Here is a 6,000-nt window from a genome sequence, read left to right as displayed (position 1 = left end):
AGGGAAAAAGGTACTTGACACCCTTTATTCGACTCAGAAAGTTCCCTCACACAGCCGTCCCTTTTGGAGAGGAGAACACACTTTACGGACTCAATTCGAGAGGAGCCCCTGTGCACATTGAAGGGCTCGAGAGGAAACCGGAAGTTCCCCTTCCAACACAAAAGGGGACCTGACTTCCCTGAAGCAACCCCAGCGAGTTCCTGAGGTCCACGTCTCAACTCGAGAAGCACGCACAGCTTCCCGTAGCAAGGCGAGAAACAACCCAAAATTAACCCCTCCATACGAGATGAGGAAATTTGGCGATGCAGCATCTCAAGAGAAATACCACATTCCCTCTGGAAAGGCAAAAAGGTACTTGACAACCTTTATTCGACTCAGAAGTTCCCTCACACAGACGTCCCCTTTGGAGAGAACACACTTTACGGACTCAATTCGAAAGGAGCCCCTGTGCACATTGAAGGGCTCTAGAGGATACTTGAATTTCCCCTTCCAACACCAAAGAGGACCTGACTTCCCTGAAGCAACCCCAGCGAGTTCCTGAGGTCCACGTCGCAACTCGAGAAGCACCCCCAGCTTCCAGCCGCAACTCGAGAAACACCCCACAATTATCCTCTCCATGCGAGATGAGGAAATTTGGCGATGCAGCATCTCAAGAGAAATACCACTTTCCCGCTGGAAAGGCAAAAAGGTACATGACACAATTTATTCGACTCAGAAAATTCCCTCACACAGCCGTCCCCTTTGGAGAGGAGATCACACTTTATGGACTCAATTCGAGAGGAGCCCCTGTGCACATTGAAGGGCTCCAGAGGAAACCGGAAGTTCCCCTTCCAACACCAAAGGGGACCTGACTTCCCTGAAGCAACCCCAGCGAGTTCCTGAGGTCCACGTCAAAACTCGAGAAGCACCCCCAGCTTCCCGCCGCAACTCGAGAAACACCCCAAAACTATCCCCTCCATGCGAGATGAGGACATTTGGCGATGCAGCATCTCAAGACAAATACCACATTCCCTCTGGAAAGGCAAAAAGGTACTTGACACCCTTTATTCGACTCAGAAACCTCCCTCACACAGCCGTCCCCTTTGGAGAGGAGAACACACTTTACGGACTCAATTCGAGAGGAGCCCCTGTGCACATTGAGAGGCTCGAGAGGAAACCGGAAGTTCCCCTTCTAACACCAAAGGGGACCTGACTTCCCTGAAGCAACCCCAGCGAGTTCCTTAGGTCCCAGTCGCAACTCGAGAAGCACCCCCAGTTTCCCGCCGCAGCTCGAGAAACACCCAAAAATTATCCCCTCCATGCGAGATGAGGAAATTTGGCGATGCAGCATCTCAAGAGACATACCACATTCCCTCTGAAAGGCAAAATGGTACTTGACACCCTTTATTCGACTCAGAAAGTTCCCTCACACAGCCGTCCCCTTTGGAGAGGAGAACACACTTTACGGACTCAATTCGAGAGGAGACCCTGTGCACATTGAAGGGCTCGAGAGGAAACCGGAAGTTCCCCTTCCAACACCAAAGGGGACCTGACTTCCCTGAAGCAACGCCAGCGAGTTCCTGAGGTCCCCGTCGCAACTCAAGAAGCATCCCCAGATTCCCGCCGCAACTCGAGAAACACCCCAAAATTATCCCCTCAATGCGAGATGAGGAAATTTGGCGATGCAGCATCTCAAGAGAAATACCACATTCCCTCTGGAAAGGCAAAAAGGTACTTGACACCCTTTATTCGACTCAGAAAGTTCCCTCACACAGCCGTCCCCTTTGGAGAGGAGAACTCACTTTACGGACTCAATTCGAGAGAAGCCCCTGTGCACATTGAAGGGCTGGAGAGGAAACCGGAAGTTCCCCTTCCAACACCAAAGGGGACCTGACTTCCCTGAAGCAACCCCAGCGAGTTCCTGAGGTCCCCGTCGCAACTCGAGAAGCACCCCCAGCTTCCCGCCGCAACTCGAGAAACACCCCAAAACTATCCCCTCCATGCGAGATGAGGACATTTGGCGATGCAGCATCTCAAGAGAAATACCACATTCCCTCTGGAAAGGCAAAAAGGTACTTGCCACCCTTTATTCGACTCAGAAACCTCCCTCACACAGCCGTCCCCTTTGGAAAGGAGAACACACTTTACGGACTCAATTCGAGAGGAGCCCCTGTGCACATTGAAGGGCTCCAGAGGAAACCGGAAGTTCCCCTTCTAACACCAAAGGGGACCTGACTTCCCTGAAGCAACCACAGCGAGTTCCTTAGGTCCCAGTCGCAACTCGAGAAGCACCCCCAGCTTCCCGCCGCAGCTCGAGAAACACCCAAAAATTATCCTCTCCATGCGAGATGAGGAAATTTGGCGATGCAGTATCTCATGAGACATACCACATTCCCTCTGGAAAGGCAAAATGGTACTTGACACCCTTTATTCGACTCAGAAAGTTCCCTCACACAGCCGTCCCCTTTGGAGAGGAGAACACACTTTACGGACTCAATTCGAGAGGAGACCCTGTGCACATTGAAGGGCTGGAGATGAAACCGGAAGTTCCCCTTCCAACACCAAAGGGGACCTGACTTCCCTGAAGCAACCCCAGCGAGTTCCTGAGGTCCCCGTCGCAACTCGAGAAGCACCCCCAGCTTCCCGCCGCAACTCGAGAAACACCCCAAAATTATCCCCTCCATGCGAGATGAGGAAATTTGGCGATGCAGCATCTCAAGAGAAATACCACATTACCTCTGGAAAGGCAAAAAGGTACTTGACACCCTTTATTCGACTCAGAAAGTTCCCTCACACAGCCGTGCACTTTGGAGAGGAGAGCACACTTTACGGACTCAATTCGAGAGGAGCCCCTGTGCACATTGAAGGGCTCGAGAGGAATCCGGAAGTTCCCCTTCGAACACCAAAGGGGACCTGACTTCCCTGAAGCAACCCCAGCGAGTTCCTGAGGTCCCCGTCGCTACTCGAGAAGCACCCCCAGCTTCCCGCCGCTACTCGAGAAACACACCTAAATTATCCACTCAATGCGAAATGTGGAAATTTGGCGATGCAGCATCTCAAGAGAAATACCACATTCGCTCTTGATCGGCAAAAAGGTACTTGACACCCTTTATTCGAATCAGAAAGTTCCCTCACACAGCCGTGCCCTTTGGAGAGGAGAACACACTTTACGGACTCAATTCGAGAGGAGCCCCTGTGCACATTGAAGGGCTCGAGAGGAAACCGGAAGTTCCCCTTCCAACACCAACGGGGACCTGACTTCCCTGAAGCAACCCCAGCGATTTCCTGAGGTCCCCGTCTCAACTCGAGAAGCACCCCCAGCTTCCCGCCGCAACTCGAGAAACACCCCAAAACTATCCCCTCCATGCGAGATGAGGAAATTTGGCGATGCAGCATCTCAAGAGAAATACCACATTCCCACTGGAAAGGCAAAAAGTTACTTGACACCCTTTATTGGACTCAGAAACTTCCCTCACACAGCTGTCCCCTTTGGAGAGGAGAACACACTTTACGGACTCAATTCGAGAGGAGCCCCTGTGCACCTTGAAAGGCTCTAGAGGAAACCGGAACTTTCCCTTCCAACAACAAAGGGGACCTGATTTCCCTGAAGCAACACCAGCGAGTTCCTGAAGTCCGCGTCGCAACTCGAGAAGCACACCCAGCTTCCCGCCGCAACTCGAGAAACACCCCAAAATTATCCCCTCCATGCGAGATGAGGAAATTTGGCGATGCAGCATCTCAAGAGAAATACCACATTCCCTCTGGAAAGGCAAAAAGGTACTTGACACAATTTATTCGACTCAGAAATTTCCGTCACACAGCCGTCCCCTTTGGAGAGGAGATCACACTTTACGGACTCAATTCGAGAGGAGCCCCTGTGCACATTGAAGGGCTCCAGAGGAAACCGGAAGTTCCCCTTCCAACACCAAAGGGGAACTGACTTCCCTGAAGCAACCCCAGCGAGTTCCTGAGGTCCACGTCAAAACTCGAGAAGCACCCCCAGCTTCCCGCCTCAACTCGAGAAACACCCCAAAATTATCCCCTCCATGAGAGATGAGGAAATTTGGCGATGCAGCATCTCAAGAGAAATACCGCATTCCCTCTGGAAAGGCAAAAAGGTAGTTGACACCCTTTTTTCGACTCAGAATCTTCCCTCACACAGCCGTCCCCTTTGGAGAGGAGAACACACTTTACGGACTCAATTCGAGAGGAGCCCCTGTGCACATTGAAGGGCTCGAGGGGAAACCGGAAGTTCCTCTTCCAACACCAAAGGGGACCTGAATTCCCTGAAGCAACCCCAGCGAGTTCCTGAGGTCCCAGTCGCAACTCGAGAAGCACCCCCAGCTTCCCGCCGCAACTCGAGAAACACCCCAAAACTATCCCCTCCATGCGAGATGAGGACATTTGGCGATGCAGCATCTCAAGAGAAATACCACATTCCCTCTGGAAAGGCAAAAAGGTACTTGACACCCTTTATTCGACTCCGAAACCTCCCTCACACAGCCGTTCCCTTTGGAGAGGAGAACACACTTTACGGACTCAAATCGAGAGGAGCCCCTGTGCAGATTGAGAGGCTCGAGAGGAAACCGGAAGTTCCCCTTCTAACACCAATGGGGACCTGACTTCTCTGAAGCAACGCCAGCGAGTTCCTGAGGTCCCCGTCGCAGCTCAAGAAGAACCCCCAGATTCCCGCCGCAACTCGAGAAACACCCCAAAATTATCCCCTCAATGCGAGATGAGGAAATTTGGCGATGCAGCATCTCAAGAGAAATACCACATTCCCTCTGGAAAGGCAAAAAGGTACTTGACACCCTTTATTCGACTCAGAAAGTTCCCTCACACAGCCGTCCCCTTTGGAGAGGAGAACTCACTTTACGGACTCAATTCGAGAGGAGCCCCTGTGCACATTGAAGGACTGGAGAGGAAACCGGAAGTTCCCCTTCCAACACCAAAGGGGACCTGACTTCCCTGAAGCAACCCCAGCGAGTTCCTGAGGTCCCCGTCGCAACTCGAGAAGCATCCCCAGCTTCTCGCCGCAACTCGAGAAACACCCCAAAATTATCCCCTCCATGCGAGATGAGGAAATTTGGCGATGCAGCATCTCAAGAAAAATACCACATTACCTCTGGAAAGGCAAAAAGGTACTTGACACCCTTTATTCGACTCAGAAAGTTCCCTCACACAGCCGTGCCCTTTGGAGAGGAGAACACACTTTATGGACTCAATTCGAGAGGAGCCCCTAGCACATTGAAGGGCTCAAGAGGAAACCGGAAGTTCCCCTTCCAACACCAAAGGGGACCTGACTTCCTTAAACCAATCCCAGCGAGTTCCTGAGGTCCCCATCGCAACTCGAGAAGCACCCCCAGCTCCCGCCCCAACTCGAGAAACACCCCAAAATTATCCACTCCATGCAAGATGAGGAAATTTGGCGATGCAGCATGTCAAGAGAAATACCACGTTCCCTCTGGAAAGGGAAAAAGGTACTTGACACCCTTTATTCGACTCAGAAAGTTCCCTCACACAGCTGTCCCTTTTAGAGAGAACACACTTTACGGACTCAATTCGAAGGAGCCCCTGTGCACATTGAAGGGCTCCAGAGGAAACCGGAAGTTCCCCTTCCAACACAAAAGGGGACCTGACTTCCCTGAAGCAACCCCAGCGAGTTCCTGAGGTCCACGTCTCAACTCGAGAAGCACGCACAGCTTCCAGTCGCAACGCGAGAAACACACCAAAATTAACCCCTCCATGGGAGATGAGGAAATTTGGCGATGCAGCATCTCAAGAGAAATACCACATTCGCTCTGGAAAGGCAAAAACGTACTTGTCACAATATATTCGACTCAGAAAGTTCCCTCAAACAGCCGTCCCCTTTGGAGAGGAGATCACACTTTATGGACTCAAATCGAGAGGAGCCCCTGTGCACATTGAAGGGCTCGAGAGGAAACCGGAAGTTCCACTTCCAACACCAAAGGGGACCTGACTTCCCTGAAGCAACCCCAGCGAGTTCCTGAGGTCCCCGTC

The sequence above is a fragment of the Moschus berezovskii genome, chromosome X (assembly GCF_049115385.1).
Source record: "Moschus berezovskii isolate FMDL1 chromosome X, NW_MosBer_1.0, whole genome shotgun sequence".
Classification (NCBI taxonomy): Eukaryota; Metazoa; Chordata; class Mammalia; order Artiodactyla; family Moschidae; genus Moschus; species Moschus berezovskii.
Note: the sequence above shows the minus strand (reverse complement) of the source record.